This window comes from Ursus americanus, chromosome 14 (assembly GCF_024610735.1).
Source record: "Ursus americanus isolate L20-20 chromosome 14, mUrsAme1.1.p, whole genome shotgun sequence".
NCBI lineage: Eukaryota > Metazoa > Chordata > Mammalia > Carnivora > Ursidae > Ursus > Ursus americanus.
The window spans coordinates 14,943,911-14,962,314 of record NC_142140.1 but is presented as its reverse complement, the minus strand read 5'-3'; the positions used below and the strand labels follow the sequence as shown (position 1 = coordinate 14,962,314).

The following is an 18,404-nucleotide window of genomic DNA, read 5'->3' as shown; positions in this document are numbered from 1 at the left end:
CAGTAGCCGATTGGCTTAAAATTAATGTTAGAAAAGCCAAAGTTTTAATCTCTCATGGATTAGTAATTATCGTTCTGTTTTTAACTATCATGTTGTCCTAACTGGAGTATCAGAAAAAAGCATCCTGTTGATCACAGGTTGAGTGAACAGAGGTGGGCTAATCAAACAAATTTTCAGAGAAGGTAGCAACAGCACCAGTTTTGGTGGTTTGGTAGTTACATTTCTATATACAAATTAGATCATAACATAAGCAAATAATATGAACCAATTTTAGTTGGTGTTCTCTCTGTTGTTGCTGGTTCCCCTGCAAGAATAGGTATTTAATGCCTCTAGGCATTTACAGTAACCACAGCAAATCCCTTCCAACAATGAATGGATTCTTGAGAAAACAATATAATAGAACCAATAGGTTCCAGCAAAGTGTAATTTCATCATCAATTACATGATGTTCTACCATGTTAACATTTATGCTCCAGCATGTCTGGGACAGTACTGCTGAGGTTGGCATCTCAGCAAGTACACTACACTAGGTGGTGCCTAGTTCAGAATGCAGTGACTGATACCCCTTTGTAAATGGAAAAGCAGTTTTATCAATTGTATTTTCCTTTTTCCTTTCTCAGCTTCATCTATCTCTTTATTATCTACCTACCTACTTACTTACCTACCTGCCTACCTATTAGTTGTTATCTACTCAAAGACAAGACCATAAATAAACAATAGCATTAACTGAATAGAGGTGATATAAAGTTGTTAATCATCTATAATAAAGTCTGGAGATACAACATTAGTTGTTTCTTGTTTATCCCTTTGTCACTAAATAGGAGATTCCAAGTTTTCTTTAATAAATAGCCAATATGTAATATCTACCATCTATATGAATTATGAACTATCTGAATTAGTGTTTAAAATATGGAGTAGGCAGCTAAAAAAGCTACTGAATATGCAGCTCATTGTATATGTTATGAATTATCCAAGTTAGTGTTTAAAATTATAGGTCAATCAGCCAAAAGGCTATTGAATATGTAACTCATTATAACATTAATAGAACCAAATATGTCTTCCTGTAATCCAATTATTGGTGATTTGGGAGCTATTTTCCAAGCAAAATTTTCCCGTAAGTTTGTTTTTGTCTTGGTTGAGAACTGGCACTTTCGAGATAAAGTCACTAACCCAGCATGTGTTTTTTTTCCCCCTCCTGAATAATTTTGTTCAACTTAAAATGACTGTTCCTAACAGCAGGTGCTTTCTTCTTTGTTTTGAATTATACTGAACATGCTTTTGGTGTTCACAAATACTGAAAAATCAACTATAAAAATGCTGGATTAAAAAAAGCTATTTACATATGGTTGGTAGATAAAATTATAGTTTTGATTCACATATTCTAAAGAAGTGAGTTCAATAACTCACATCACATATTCCATCTTTCGGAAGGACTTTGGATCTGCTTTCAAAATATATCTAGAAACAGGAAGCAGTTATAACATCTGACTGGTTTGCTCATTATGAGTAAAATAAAATCTTTAATACCTGTCAATCTTATATCTGTATGAAAATCATGATTTTGACTTTCTAAAAATTGATTATATTTTATGAGCTTTGGAGATCTTCCACTGAGATATCCAGAGGGTTCAGTTGTCAGAGCCAGGTGAATTTTGTCACAAAAGAAGTATACTCTATAGGAAATTTAAAGCTACTCATGTCTTTTCTTGGCTCCTAAAGGTGAATCCAAAGAAGCAATAGAATTTTGTTTCCTCTGTTTTTCTCTTTTTAATTTCGTTCTGTTACTAATTCCATGGTGTCTGTGTATGTTTGTTTTGGGTTCATTTTTGGCCTGATAAGTTATTCTTCATTAGTGACAAGAATGATTAGGCATTTTGTTTTAAGGTCTGACCATTTGGTGGTCTCTGTAAGTGAACTAACAGTTTATAGAGATTTGTTCTCTGTTGAGTTGATAATCTGGTTTTTTAGTCTTTAACTGTTTGTGTTCTTGTCAAGTTTGAGCTTAAATCAATTTTTTTTTTTTTTTTTTTGCCCACTGGGAAGGAGAGCAGCTTTTTTATATTTGGATTATATATAACTGGAAATAATGACTATAAAACCAAAGCCTTGGATGGAATGTCCTATTTGAGAATGATGCTCACTTAATCAGCCCAAGCTACTGAGATTATATAAGCCTTGACTAGAGAAGACACTAATCTCGTTAGAAAAACCAATATAGTTGGAAGAAATACTTTTGGAAGGAGAAACAGAGACCATCCTTTTAGGAGAACAAACTAGTGAAATACATTTTGTCCACATGGACTGGAAATTTTCATTGGAAGATATTTCCCTTTATAGGAGGAAACGAAGGAGGATTTTTCAGGCATACTTGAAATGTTAGTCTCAAAAGACAGAGCCTAGAACAGGGGCATGAGTGAGCTGTGGTATCTTCCGTCATGGATAGCAGCTGGTGGTGATAGAATGGGGACACCGGCTTCTTGGGAGGCCTGGAAAGAGGATACTTCAGTCACATTTGACTTCCTCTTTCTTTCTAGGACATCAGTCCATGTTTCTGAATTGCCTACTCCTGCTTAAAAATCCAGGCCTTTAGAATCTCCTTGAAGGAAGTAGAATGTGGCACTTGTCACTTTACTTTGCTTAAAGGAGGAGGAAGGTCTGTAATAACAGGATTGTTTCACTGTGGGCTCTGCCTGAGCCTAGAGTTCTTCGATATGTTGTCTGTGCTCTCTTGCCTGAAGTATATGCCTTAGATGCAATCTCCTTTCCTGGATCAAGCCCATTACTGATGTGTGTTCCAGGTCTTCAGTGTCCACACTACCTAAAAGCCAGCTCTGTCTTGAACAGGGCCTGGGCTCTGCACAAAGCCTGATGATACTGATTTACCATTCTGTAGGGAAACTTGCTGACTTTTCTCTTTTCTTGGATGAACCCAGTGAGGCAAATGACTCTTCCTTTCTCTGAATTGGTTTTTGAAGAGCCTGTATCCCTTTGGGGCAAGAACTGGGATAGCTCACTCAGCAGATTTCTGTTGATCCTCTCTTTTTTGCAGGGTGGCTCTTTCTCTCTGGTGTGGAAGTTTCCCAAATCTGTGTCCCCTGTGGATTCTCTACTTGTCGGAGGCTGCCAAAGTACTCATTTTCTTCATTTGTGTCTAAACCAATACTCTAGATCTATCTTAGGGTCTGAAACATAGATGATCCATGCTCCTGCTACCCCAGGGTGCTTGTCTTCCCCTCCATGTAGTTATATAAAACCTGGGAAGGTGCCATATCCCTGCTGTGCATGCTGTGGGGATGGGGCTTTGAGCCAGTAGCAGCCAAACTGAGTCGGTGATACCATTACGAGCCTGGTTCTGAGGTTCTGCCTCTGTTTTAAACTTTAACTGAGAAGAAAGGTGGTGTTTAAAGCGTGTTTTCCCTATATTTTAGACTACCAAATATCATGGTCGTATGGGGCATTCCTTAGTTCATAGAACCCTTAGACTACTTAGATTGCCAGTTAGTATTGGGAACTTCTGAGCTCTACGGTTCTCAGAATGTCTCTTTCTCTCTTCTTTTCTTTCTTTGTTGCTTTTTTGGCACTGTGGACTCTGTAGCCATACTGTACTATCTTCTTAGAACCATTTGCCCTTCAGGGCATCTCCAACTTCATGTCTCATTTCTTCACTATCTGAGGCATGGGTATGTGATGGCAGGAGTCTCCTTTGGCACAGTTCTCATTCTTATCCCTGGGTTCATAGTCTGCTATTGTAGTCATCTCTGGGACACCCTTTCAGCTTCCAGTTAATGTATACTCTGTCAGGTTTTCTCTTTGTTGCAAAGTGTGAGGGTTGAAAATGTATTTGGCATCTTCTCTAGCCTGATGAGTCTATGTAAGGCCATCACAAATATGAAAGTGGGACCATGTCATGCCTCTGGCCTTGCTCTCCCACACGAGAAAATAGTCCAGTGTAGGTACTACATTTTTTTAAATTACGTGTTTTCTCAGCTCAAGTATTGAGTAAATCTGCCCCTGAAATATGGGTGACCGAGTAGAAAAGGGTGTGGTAAAAAGGCTAGATTGAGTCTCTTTCATCTAATACCATAATTTTATGAATTAAAGGATCTTTTGGAGTAGGCCCCACTTTTGCCACTCATGAAAGCAAATGAAGTGGGCTTATAGTACCAATCAAGAGCATGGATCAAGGAAAGAAAGCTCCCAAGAAGCATTCACATTGGTATCTCTCATTTATTGATGATACCAAGTTTCTGGTCTCCAAGAGGGAATGGGACTTTTAGGAGGGGGCAGTGTAGAATGGCCAATAATCCAGGAAGGATGCTTACCCCCATGGATCATACCCTCATTGATCTGTTCTTGCTGCTTGCTCCAGTATACATTCTGCTATTTTCGGGATACTTCTGGTGAAGGTCTTCCTTGGGCCATTGGGTAATTCCGTGAGTGACTCATCAGATCTTTTTCTTGTCTCCTTCTCAGCATCAGCCCTGAGAGTGAGTCTTCTTTGGATAGCTTTCTTAGTTCCTTGGTAGCTTGTCTTTGTGCCCATCCCCAGATTATGGCCCAGACACCTCCCCAAGTCATTTCTTAGTGGGAATTATTTGGATCTTCTATATAAAATCTTTCTGGGTGCTTCAGTTCAGTTTCCTTGAGATCCTTTGGCCCTTCAACACAGAGGTCTATAAGAGTCCTCATTTACCCTTCAGGCCTGAGAAGTTCCTGGTAATTTACATTTAGACTTCATTGGTGCTGTAGTCTTTTGTATGCTGTGGACTGACCCCTCTCCTCTTCTATGTATCTGTTTTGTGACATGCAAGTTGTTTCCACATTTCCTTGTTCAAAATAAATCCTTCAGGAAGGACTAGCCTGTAGGCTTGTAAGTTCACCCTGTCCTATGGGATGTTGAAAGCTGGAGGAGTAAATGCTTTCTGAGATCTTTGGGTCTCAGAGGGTAAATTAAGCCCACAATTTTATAACTGCTTCTGCAACAAATGCCATTTTCAGGTGTAGAATTTCAGGTGGGGTGAGAGGTTGCTTGTCTTTCTTTTAGGGAGGGATATTCTATAGTCCCTCTCTGAATGGGAGAGAGGCTTGGAGCTGGGCCTGAGGCTCAATCTGAGCCACATGTAAGGGCGATAATTGAGGCTGAGTTCCAGACAGGCACTGGATCTGGGCCTTAGGGTGGGGCAGAAGCTGCAGCTGAGAAAGCGGTAGGCATTCTTTAGCCTGCATTAGGCTTTGGGTGGGGATAGGTTTTACATTGAATAAAACAAAGGGTTACTCTTCTGGAGAACGGCTACACTATATGGCAGGACTATAGCCAAAAAAACCTCTCTGTGCCTAGCTAAGAGACCCTGGAAGAGCTGGTTTTATTTATGCTGCAAATCATCACCCAACTTTCTGGGATTTGGGAGATGCTGTTTCTACACATCTGCTCTTGTTTCCCTTCAATTGCTTTAGAAGAGTTATAGGTACTAGAGTTCATCACATAGTTTGCCTGAGTTTTTTGAGAAATGGCCCTCCTTTTCTTTCTTTGCCCAAATCTGCAAATACATATTCTTTATTACTCTGTATCTTCATATGTCATTGACATCTAAGCCAAAGAAGAAGCTACTGGCCTCCACATTTAGGGTGTGCCCAGAGAGATGTCTGTGATAGATAGGGAGAAAGGTGCTCTCGGAGTAGAACATGATGCGAGGAAGTGGGATGGAACAAGTCCTTCAGAGATGTCCACCACTAGGCTGGTGTGGAAGGTGTGGACCATGCCTGGAAATATTAGAATGGAAGAAGCCAACATCCTGAGAAACTCTGTAGATGATCTCTCTGGGATTATATTCAGGAGAATGAAAAACATGTCAGATTGATTCACAATTTTATGTGGTGATGCTGGAGTAAGAAGGGTTGGTGTTGTAGGATGGCAGTCACTTGGGTCCCTGGAGGAGGTGGAGAAGTGTGAGAAAGGAGATCCTGACAGTGAGGATTCAAGTGAGGCCATTGTCTTCTTGACTCTACATTGCCCCCCAAAAAGCAGGAAAAGATAGAGGGGTTGGGATCCATTTTCACTCTTTTCTACCTAGACCTGCTGGGGAACTTCATTATTCATGAGAAGTACAATTTTCTACTTTGAATTCGTAGAACTCTGTGTTCCTTCTGTTCTTTGAAGTGGATAAAAATTCATTTTTAAAGTGGATTAAAATATTTTCCCATGTTCCTTCTTCATAAAACTCAAATAATGAAGAGTTTCTGTAAGTGACCCTCAGGTGAATGGTGAATATTTCCTGTGCTGAGGATGGGTGTATATTTTTAGACCTATAGTGATGAGAGCTATGCTTTTATCCTGTAATCAGAGGGTGGTAGAGGCTCAGTGTTGCTTTCCAGAGCAGCCCTATTAAAGTCTTAGACCAGCATTAAGAGCTTTTTTTTTTTTTTTAAGATTTTATTTATTTATTCGACAGAGAGTGACAGCCACCGAGAGAGGGAACACAAGCAGGGGGAGTGGGAGAGGAAGAAGCAGGCTCATAGCGGAAGAGCCCGATGTGGGACTCGATCCCATAACGCCGGGATCACGCCCTGAGCCGAAGGCAGACGATCAACCGCTGTGCCACCCAGGCGCCCCAGCATTAAGAGCTTCTACCCTGGAGTCCTCTGTAAGTTCATGTGTGAACTTTGTCTAGAAGCCCTACACTCTACTTTAATCTTTGGCCTGCTCAGCCTGTTCCACTAGAAAGGTAATGGTCTTTTTTCTTGAGAAGTCTGATCTCATTCATTGACTTAGTAAAATGCAAAAAAGAACAGAAAAAAATGGGACTCAATCTAAGCTGGTGAGTGGATCTAGGTAGGGTTCTCTTATCTAATTTTTCTCTCATTTTTCTTTTCTTAAATAATTATAATAGAAAGGTCCTTCTAGTGGGAGCACAGAAACAAAAGGAGTCCTAAAGCACAGGGAAGAATAGATACAGTGCTCCATAGAGTTGAGCTGGACCTCAGACATGGGTATCAGGTAGTAGAGATATTTTTGTTATTTTATTTGTTTATGTACTTATGTATTTATTTATTTATTTAGCAGCACACTGCTTCCTCAGGAGCTGGGTATTGAACATGAATACTCTAAACTAGAATTCTGGTCCACATCTCAGAGGTATGGCACAGTCACCCAAGGGTCTCCAGGTTGGGGGAAGAGACAAAAAATGATGAACCTATAGACCCCCATCCTCAACCACTACCATTTATCTTAGCAGATCCCCCTACCCATTCTGAGCCCATTACATCCCTAAAGCCTTCTCTGGGCCTCGTTCTTTTCCAATTCCATCCTTTGAGCATATTGTATATGTTGGTATGTATATTGTATATATCAATATGCATATTGGGGTCAGGATTTTGAAGACTATTACAGACACACAACACACAATATATGTACATACATATATGCATTTACTAAATATACATATATCTCACACACACACACCCCCACACCTCTTAGTAAAATTCTCTATATATTCCACAATATATCCAGCTGTTAGTTGGGTTAATCTTTATTCCTTGGACTTTATGGCTTTAACATTACCAGTTCAATAGCCTTGAAAATCTGTAATCTTCCCAGGAATTTTTACTAATCCCTAGCCATTTACTCTGTGAGAATCTCCTGTATTCTCATCCCAGGCTTCCCACCATAATGTGGTTATTTTTTTTGGGAGGGGGGGTGTCATTAACCCACACATAGAACTCAACTCCCATGTCCCCTTCAAGTTTACTCCAAATAATATATTTTTACACACAAAAGAATCAGTAAGCAGTGTAGCCTCTGTATTAAAGATACTATAAGAGTGCTAAAACTGGAGAAAAGTATGAGTATATCCCATAGCAAATAATTTGAAAACTCTCTTGGTCATTATTTGTCATTCTTGTACTTTTGGGGCTCCTTCGCCCTGAGGTCTCTCAAATCCCCCCCTCTCTACCCATGTAGTGCCTCACTAGGCTGGTCCCTCTCTCCAAAAATCGTTTCATCCCTTCTGTATTTCAAATATTTTATTCACATATTCATTCAGATCACTTCGGGTCTTTTAAGTCCTGACTCCGTCTTGTATATACAGATACTTCTTGATTTAGGGAGTGGCCTAGACCATATCTTACAAAATTAAATCTTTAGGAGAGCAGTTGGGAGTTACATAGAGCAACATGTGGGGTTTGTTTTATATTACAACTATGGGTACTTTCTCTGTGAATGATTTACTGATTTTTCTTTTCTACTTTCTCAATTTTTACCAAAAACACTATTGGCTTGCCAATATTTATAAAAATACGTAACAAGAGAAAATATTTGGTGGTGGTGGTGGTGGTGAGTGTGTATTTTGCCATGTGATCCAGGCATATAACAGAATTTAAATACTTACAGCTTCATTATTTTTTTAAATTTTTATTTTTTTTAAAGATTTATTTATTTTAGAGAGAGAGGGCAAAAGTGGGAGGGGCAGAGGGAGAGGGAGAGAGACTCGGAAGCCGACTTTCTGCTAAGTGCAGAGTCTGACATAGGGCTTAAACTCACAACCCGGAGATCACGACCTGAGCTGAAACCAAGAGTCAACCACTTAACTGACTAGGCCACCCAGGCACCCCACTTATAGCTTCATTATTAAGATGACAACTGCTGAAATCACGAGCTGTGTAATGCGCTTGCTTTGATTTCCTCATTTTCCTCTGATTCTGTTGCATCAGCCATAGGGGGATACCTAAATCCACTCATACGATGAGCCTTTACCACAGCTGACTGTCCCTTTCTTTACCCGCTTTCTCCTGCAGCAAAAAAAAAAAAAAAAAAAAAAAAAAAAAAACCATAGTTCTCCATCCCCCCAAATACTTAGATTCCAAGCTACACCCCTTGATCTATTCTCCCTTCACTGCAGGATTTCTTTCTATATGAAGAATCCCCCCATGTATCCTAGCATCTCTGGCATTGTCAATTATAGGATGATCTGGCCCTGACTGGTCCTAATGCTTTAGGACTCTCCTATATAAAAACAGCCTTCTAAATTTGAAGGAATATAAACTCTAGAAAGATAATATTAAGGTGATATAAGGGACTATAAAAATGGCCCATCAACTTTATTCTTCAAAACTATCAATATCATAAAAGAAAAAGTCTGGGGAACTTTTTCAGATTAAAACCGACTAAAGGTATGTAGTGACTAAGTAGATGATAGCCTGGATTTGGAAGCGTAAGAAATATAATGTTATAAGGCATATTACTAGGTGAACTAACAAAAACGAGATAACATCAGTAGATTAGATAAAAGTTCCGTATACATACTCAGTTCAATGAAGATAGTAACAATACTGTGGGTATTAAAGGAAATATCCCTTTTTAAAGACACACTGAACTAATCTAGGTGTAGGTCCATGACACCTGTTTCAGATGTTCAGGAAAAAGAATGATATGGATATGTATAAAGAAAGCAAATAGGACAAAATGTTATAACTTAGTATTATGGGTTGAATTGTGTCTACCAAGAAGAGATATGTTGAAGTCCTAACTTCCAGTACCTCAGAATGTGACTTTATTTGGAAATGGAGCTATTGCATATGTAATTAGTTAAGATGAGGTGTATAGAGTAGAATGGGCCCCTAATTTAATTAGTGGTATCCTCTTAAGAAGCAGGCCATGTGAAGACACAGAGACACTCAGGGAGAATACCATGTAAACACAGAGGCAGAAATTGGAATTATGCATCTACAAACCAAAGAACAGCCAAGCTTGCCAGTAAACCACCAGAAGCTAAAAAGGGAGTAGGAAGGATTCCACTACAGGTTTTAGAGAGAGCATGGCCCTACTGACACCTTGATTTCAGACTTCTGGCTTCACAAACTGTGAGTCAATAAATTTCTATTGTTTTAAGTCACCTAGTTGGTGGTTCTTTGTTCCAGCAGCCCTAGGAAACTAATTTAGTAGGTGAATGTACATAAAGGGTTTAGGGGTGTTTTTTAGTGTTCTTGCAACTTTCAGTATAGTTGAAATTGCTGCCAGATAAAAAAGATTTTTGAGATAGAAATACACACACACACACTCAGAAATGGATAGCGTTTTTACCGCCTTCACTTCCATCATCCTGGTCTCAGTTACCTTCATCTCTCTCCTAGACTACTATAAAACCTTTTAATAGTTTCCCCTACTTTTATGCTTGCCCCACACCCCAATCACTGCTAGTTTCACCAACTGTGATGTATTTAAATTATGTGTCAAATTCTGACACTTCTCTGCTTAAAGTCCTACAGTGGCGCCCGTTTCACTCTGAGTATAAGCCGAAGTCCTTAGAATGACCTCAGATTTTTACATGTTGTAGCCTTGTGATTTCTTCCTTTACGACTCTTTCACTAGCTCTGGTCCAGCCACAGTGACCTTGAACATTGCCAGGCACAGACCTGCGTTTTAACTTTGTACTCTCTGAAGCCTCTGACAGACTTCTTCCTTTACCCCTTTAATTCCTTCAAGTATTTCCTTACGTTACATACCATTGAATTCATGTGGACCCCCCTATTTAATAGTACACCCTTTTCTTCCCCAGGAATCCCTCCAATAGTCCCAGTCCTCTTTAGCATGCTATGTTACCTTCTGTCATACTGTTTATATTGCTTATTTATCTTATGGATTGTCATCTGGCTGCCCCCACTATAATATAAGCTCCTTAAGAGCAGGAATCTTTTTTTTTGTTCTTGTATTTTGCTATATCTCAATTGCCTATCACCTAGAGGGTGCTCAGTATATCTGTTGAATGAATGGCATTTTAAATGTGATTGACTTAAATCATACTACATACATTGGTAGAAAAATTTTAAAATAAATATGAAGTTAGTATAATCTCTTCCTTCTCTAGTTACCTGTGAAATAATCTACCATTTTGTTTAAAAAAAAATACATAGCTGTAATAGGGACTATTTGCAATCATGGATTAATTGTAAGTAGCCCTAATTACTTGGAGTAGAATTCTAAAATATACAATAAATACAGAATTCTTACTGCATTCAGTAGAAAGCAGTGTGGATCTTCCATCATCCTTCAGATCTTGCATTATCATAAAAATAAAATGTCTTTTGAGAGGAGGTCTTCCTTAGCTCACTCACATCTGTTCCCTTATTTCTTCCCAGCCAGTCATTTGTTTCTCTAACATTCCAGGATATGAGAATATTATTAGGATGTTTTGGCTGCAAGTAAAAGTAAGCCCTCACCCACTAGGCTTAAAAATGAGCATCTTTATTATTTTACCTAAAAAGAAGCTCTTGGATAGGCAGCCTGCAAGGTTGGTTAATCTGGTGATTTAGTGACTTCATCAAGGTACCACATTTTTTTTTTCACTCTGATTTCTTCAACAGACAGTTTTTCTCCCATTAAGGAAGCAAAGAAACAAACAAAAAAACATGCTGGCCAGATTTTGTTTACTGTATACAAACATATAAGTATTGAAAAGAAGAGAGACTATTTCTTTATGTATGTTCCTCTTGAATAGCAAGGATGGTCTTTCCAGAAGTTTTTTATAGATTTTTCTATATAACTTATTGGATAGGATTTTGTCATATCCATTTATTAAAACCAGTCATTGATAAATGAAATGAGATGATTAGTATTGGTTTATGCTAAGGGTAGCAAACATTTTCTGTAAAGGGCCAGACAGTGAACACTATTTAGACTTTGCAGACAATACAGTCCTTGCTATGGATAGTTCATTCTGCCAAAGTGGCACAGAAGCAACCAGAGATACATACGTAACGGAATGATATACTTGGTTCCAATAAAACTTTACTTATACAACAGATGGCCTGCTTTGCTTTGCTGACCCCTGGAATAGACTAATCCAGTCGATCCTTTCATCACATCCTCAGGTTTGAGAAGAAAGAATTGAACCCCAGACAAAACTCAGGTTCTTTCTCCAATTAAGAAAAAGACAACAGCCGTGAATAAACAACTGTGTGCCCTACACACAGCCCCTCATGTTAAGAAATTTTTTGATATTAAAATAGAGATATATAAAAGTATTTTTAAAATTATTTATTTATTAAGTAATCTCTACCCCCATCATGGGGCTCAAACTCATGACCCTGAGATCAAGAGTCACATGCTGTACTGACTGAGCCAGCCAGGCAACCCTATAAAAGGTATTTTAAAAAGAAGTTAAAAAACTTGTGTTCAGCTCTTCGGACTAGGATGTGGTAGTTCTCTATCCCAATTAGTTCAGTTAGACATGAATACCCAAAGAAGTACTTAACAAATTTAACTCCTTTTGATTTTTCTTTCCAGAATATATATGTGCTTTTATAATAAACTCTAAATTTATGACTAAATCAGGAGTCAGAAAACGAGGAGATTTTATTCTATGAACTCTAGTGCCATTGGTGCTTTTGTTTAATGGATCAAAAGACATGTGAAATGTTGCGTGCAGATTGCTAAAATGAAACAATGTAAAGATTACCACTGAAAACAAGTCATAGACAACATGAGGAGGTATATATGTTAGGGGTTGTTGAACTGATTCTCTTTATATTTGCTCGAGTATCATCTCTCACTCATGATGCTACCAGAGTTAATAGTATGTGCATTATGACTTAAAACATTATGATTTGTCAGGAATTTTTTTTTAAAGATTTTATTTATTTATTTATTTGACAGAGAGACAGCCAGCACGAGAGGGAACACAAGCAGGGGGAGTGGGAGAGGAAGAAGCAGGCTCTAAGCGGAGGAGCCTGATGCTCCTCGATCCCAGAATGCTGGGATCACGCCCTGAGCTGAAGGCAGACACTCAATGACTGAGCCACCCAGCCACCCCTGTCAGGAATTTGACTTACAAAAAATTGAAGTTTTATTTTCATAAAATAATATTTAGAAATAACCATTATTCTGGTGCTGTATATAATATCATAGATTACAAGAAAAATATTTATTAAAATATTTAAAAATTACAAAATTAGCATCTATACTTATGTATTAGTTGCCTATATAGGACAAGAAGTAACTGACACCTTTTAAATGTTTAACACAGTTCTGAATCCATAATATCAGGTAAACCTTCCACTGACAGGTATTACCCTGGAGATCACATGGCTTGTCCAACCTGGAGAGTTGCCTTCAAAAGTGAGGGTAGACAGTTTCCCAGTATTTCAAGATAATACTGTAGTGACAATCAGCTAGTTTGGCTTGAAGCATTCTGGAGCTCCTTATGAGCCAACCTGTTTTTCGAGGTAAAATAATATGCTTAGAGGCATGTTTTTAAATTGGCAGGAAAGCAAATAAGTCAGCTTTCTCAGTGAATTATTGATAAGGGTTGTAATATTTCCTGATATATTCCTAAGCTTTTAGTAATACTCATATGTGTTTGTTTGATCTTCTTTTGAGTAAAAACTTCTCCCAAAAATCTACAGATGGCATGGGAATAAGGAAGCAGGCCCTGTTATCAATAGTATCTGTGTCTGATCCAACCTCTAAAGATGATAATTTACATAGCGCTGTATCATCTATAAGTTATCTCCTATAAAGGGAGCAGGCTGAAGTTAACACCTCTTTGCTGTTTTTCAGGTACATAGCTTTTATGGCTCACTTAGAAAGAGGTAGTCTGAGGTATGTGTCTGAAGGCTCAAAAATGGTGCCAGAGTGGGTTGTGTTTTTTTTTTTTTAAGATTTTATTTATTTATTTGAGAGAGAGCAGGAATGGGGGGAAGGTAAGAGGTGAGGGAGAAGCAGACTCCCTGCTGAGCAGAGAGCCTGATGCAGGGCTCACTCAGTCCCAGGACACCGAGATCATGACCTGAGCCAAAGGCAGACACTTAACTGAGCCACCCAGGTACATCCAGAGTGTTTTTTAAGATGGCCAACTTGATATTCTTGATTTCCTCTGACCCCTACCATGGAATCCTAGTTTCTATCATGGACTTTGAATTCTTTTATTGACAGGATATTCTGAGAACATATTTGTCCTTTTAGTCATTGGTTGCTTGGTAGACTCAAACCTTCATTCATTTGTTCAATACAGAAAGTATTTATTGAGCATCTACTCAGTCACTTGATCTCTGATTTCTTTTCCACTATTTTTGTTGGTATCATTCATTCATCATTCAATATATATTAGTGCTTACCATGTGCCAGGAATAACAGGATACAGACAACCGATCTTTGTGTGAAGCTCTTGGCTTAGTTGACTGTGGTGTCTTCTCTGTGAATTGATCCTCTCTTCTCCTGCTCTCAGACCTCTTCCATTAGTAAATTAAAGCACAGGCTTTCCTGAAGTTGTACCAGCTTTTAAATCTTCACAACTTAGCATAATTTCCCTAGTTCTTCCTTCTTCAAACTGACTCCTAGGCCTCTATTATTCTTTGTAGATGTCCCTGTATGCCTTATTTACCTGGATTCATCCTGTGTATGTAGTGAAGGGTGATGACCTATTTTTAAATTCAAAATACTTTGCATTCCTTCTTGGTTTGCTAGCTTGGATTAATTGATTTTTTTTTCAATAGAAAAATAACCAGGATAGAATACCTCTGAAGTATTCTACATTTAACATTTATTGAATGCCTACCATGTGCCAGGGCTGTGATTCTGTGCCATAATGTACTACATTTCCAGTAATCCTCAAAATAATACTGCAGGGTAGGAGTTACTTTCTTCATTTTATAGATGAGAAGTCTGAAACTCAGAGCTTTTGTCCGTGTCCCTTGTTAGTATATTTTATTAATGGTCAAATCTAGATTTGAACTCCAGGCTTCCTGGCATAAATCTCCTATTCTTTTAGAGCTGTCCTAAGTAAAGTATATTGGTCTTGTGAAGAGATAAAAGCTGGTAGGTGCATACTTTTTGATATAGAGGATTTTCAGTAATGCATGCATTCTCTTGAGGGAACAGTGTGGCAGACATTTTGGTTCCACCACATGGGGTTCTTGATTAGTGATCACACTAAACTGCAGATCTGTAATACTGTCATATAAGGTGGAAGATGTATTTGTCTTCCGGAAAATGTTCTTTTTAGCTTTGGAAAATTTTAGATTTTTCTGTTAACTTGGTTGCTCTCAATTTTATTACCATTGAGATATATATCTTCTTGTATCACAGCAAAAGAAAATAATACCTTTGAATGATTTAATGTTTAAGCACAGAGGATTCAAACTGGTTCCAGTTTTCAAGTTGGTAGTATTATGCTGTTTTTTAGTCAGTACATGGAGGATGTGAAAGTATTTGTATCATGATGATTTTCACTGTTTACTAACTCCACAGTAATTTAACTTACGGTTGTGAAATTATGCAGGAATATATGCTCAGAATCACAGAATGCTGTTCTAATTAAAATCCCCCCCCAATTTTCATTTCAAATATCCAGATTTATAAATAACTTTGGACCTCTAGTTTTGCATGGGATTAGTCAAGAAGGAAGAGTATAGTCAAAGTAATAAAATACTCTTCCTCCTTCCTCCACACCCCACAATCATCAGGGACGTGCATAAATGTACTTGAGACTTAATTTACTTCATTTTGAGTTTCATTTTCAAAGCTATTTCTTTTTCAGGCTTCCCATTACACTTTATTTGAAAACCAGCTCTTATCATTTTAGTCATTATTGTCACAGATTCCAAGTTTTTAAATTATGCTGATCACAAAAGATACTAGTTTTATGTTCTCATCTCATTCAGTGGCTGTTCCAATATCCCAGCCGAGGGCCACGTTGGCAACATTCAGCACAGATGACAGCTTTTGTTCTGTGCAAGCACACAAAGAAATGGCTGGGGAAGCTGAATCACCATTTCCTCAGGCAGGAAAGGAGCATCTCTCTGGATCCTGTAGCCCATGGCCAAGAGATGTCAGAATACTTACAGCAAACATATAAGCAATGTCATTAGCTCATAGTCTACCTGGTCCTCCCCTCTCAGTTGGCATTATTAATCCAGACCTCCTAAAGGCCAAAGTGTTAATGGGCTGCAGTTTGCTGGAATATGTATTGACCTATGCTTTCTTCAAGATGCAGCTTAGGCTAACCACCTAAATGCAGACTTTTTGTGATCCCATCCTGTACTTCTTTCTTTCTTTTCTACCGTTTCATGTCTGTACCAGTGTTTCGGCATTTCTCACATGTGCTTTTTGAAAAGTGTGTGTGTGTGTGTGTGTGTGTGTGTGTGTGTGTGTGTGTGTGTGTGTGTGTGGCGTGTGCATGACTCCCCAGAAAGATTGTAAGCTTTTCGCCTGCAGAGACTCCATCTTACTCACCTTCTTCTATCTCCCTGTCACTACCATATTTCTGTTATAAGAATTGATAGCCTTGAAATCACTGTTTTTTGTTTTGTTTTTTGTTTTTGTTTTTTGTTTTTTAAATAGTATAATGGAAAGAATCACCTGGTTTCTGGTCCTGATTCCACAACTTATTAGTCATTAATTGATACTTTTATTCAACATGCATAAATTGAGTTCCTACTATGTGCCAGATTGTTCAAAGTGCTAGGAGTATAGTGGTGAACAAAACAGTGAAGCTATAAGCAAGACATTCCTGCTATCCTGGAGTTTGCATTCTTTGGAGAAGACAGAAGGTAAATAGCATAGTAAGACAAACATCAAATAAATATTATGTAGAGAATTAAAATAGGAAATGTGTAAGTTGTTATTTTAGATAAGTAATTTAGCTGAGATCTGAAGGTCAGGGAAAAGGCATTCATGGCAGGGAAACAGTTTATGCAGAGACTACAAAGCAACAATGAACTTGTCCTACTTTAAGAATGTGAAGGAGATCAGTCTGAGCAGTGTGCTGGATAAAGGTGAGATACCAGAGAGATACGCAAGGTAAGTGGTTTGGATTTTATTTTTTGTACATTGGGACAACATTGGAGGTTTCAAATTGCAGAGTGTTATTATTTGATCAGCTTTACAAATATTACTCATGCAGTATCCGGAGAATGGATCTGGGGGAGAAGAGAGGTAGTCAAGATCCTAGATAGGAAATTACGGCACTAGCTCAAGCAAGAGGCAGGTCATTGGTCTGGCTGGTGGTAATAAAGTTGGAGATGGAAAGATAGATTTTGGGATATGCTTGAGGTAGAGTTAAAGATTTGCTGAAGGTTTGGGAAGTTGATTAGAGAAAGGAATCAAAGTCTTTGTAAACTTACGTAAGATGCTTAAATGTTTCTAATGACAAACTCATAAAATCAGAATTACAGATACATCATTGAATACCAGTTAGGGGTGATTTTGTCATCATTCATCCTCAAACTTGAGGACATTTGGCAATATCTGGAGACAGGTGTAACAATCACAACTGTATATGACATTGATGCTACTAGCAACTAGTGGGTCGAGACCGTAGATCATGATAAAACCCTATAGGAGAGCCACCTCAGCAAAGAATCACCTGGCCTCAAATGTCAATAGTGCCAAGATTGAGAAATCCTGAAATACATTTACCCACTTCACAGAGAGGTTATGAGGATTTGCTGAAACAATATATTGTAAAGCAGGATGGAAGTTTTAAATTTTATACCAAGTATTATTGATGTCTCAATTTTACAATGTCTTTTGTGGTAAAGACAATAAATTCTCCCAGTTGAGAAATTGAAAGGACATCTTCTCTCCTACTCCTGAGTGAATGTGGTACGTTTTGAATGGGATACCTTGAGCATTGGCCCCATCATGCTTCAACAGAGTAGCAGAGACAAGCTGAAAATTTTAGTTTCAAAGTTTCTTTTGACTCCCCTACAATCACAGTTTTAAATTGTGTTTCAGAACAGCAGATTATAAAATTCATTGGAAATGAGTTTCAAAGTAAACTTTATTTTTAAGAGAAAGTGGTGGGTGGGAGAACATGAGACTTGGGGGTGGGGGTTTGTGACCTTTCTCCCTGAGAAATGCCAAGGGAATTAAAGAAGCTGGAGAAAGAGCAGAGGCATGGAGAGTAGCCAGTTCTTCATTCCTTCATCTCCAGCAGTGAGCACCCACTCCACACAGTGTTCTGCACCAAGCTCTTGTTAGTAACTTCCCATGGGACAGGGCACCTCCCTCCAGGAAGTTACGCTTCAAAATGAGGAGTACAAGTAAGCTTTACCTGTAATTAGCTTCAAGAATACAACGAAAGAGGTTTTAAAAACATTGCCTCAATGAGTTCTTAATTGGGTACAAGATAATGTTGGTAGAGGTTTAAAATATTTAACCAGCAGTAAATATTCAAGGCAGTCATTTGAAGTAATCAATGGCTAGGTGAATGCATACATTAGCTGGCAGAGAATCACTTAATCAACAGTTCAAATAAACAAGAGGAGAATTAAAAATGCAGAACTGAAAATACAGAGAATTAACAAAGTTGCTAATTACATCCAGGAACTTTCTTCCCAGTTATTGACTATTATAAGCATTTGTCAACATATTGCTAAAAATATCCAGTTGTCAAAAGATTTATTTCTTTTGA

General features: G+C 38.3%; 1 protein-coding gene across 6 annotated transcripts in view; it reads left to right on the top strand.

Annotated features, from left to right (window-relative positions):
* Positions 1-18,404, top strand: part of CNTN4 (contactin 4) — an 877,388-nt gene that overhangs the window by 83,484 nt on the left and 775,500 nt on the right. The window contains exon 2 of one of the 6 annotated variants that reach the window (XM_087866846.1): positions 6,450-6,641. The exons of the other annotated variants lie outside the window; for them this stretch is intronic. The gene's annotated coding sequence lies outside the window, so the exon portion shown is untranslated. The remainder of the gene's footprint in view (positions 1-6,449; positions 6,642-18,404) is intronic. 6 annotated transcript variants of the gene reach the window in all.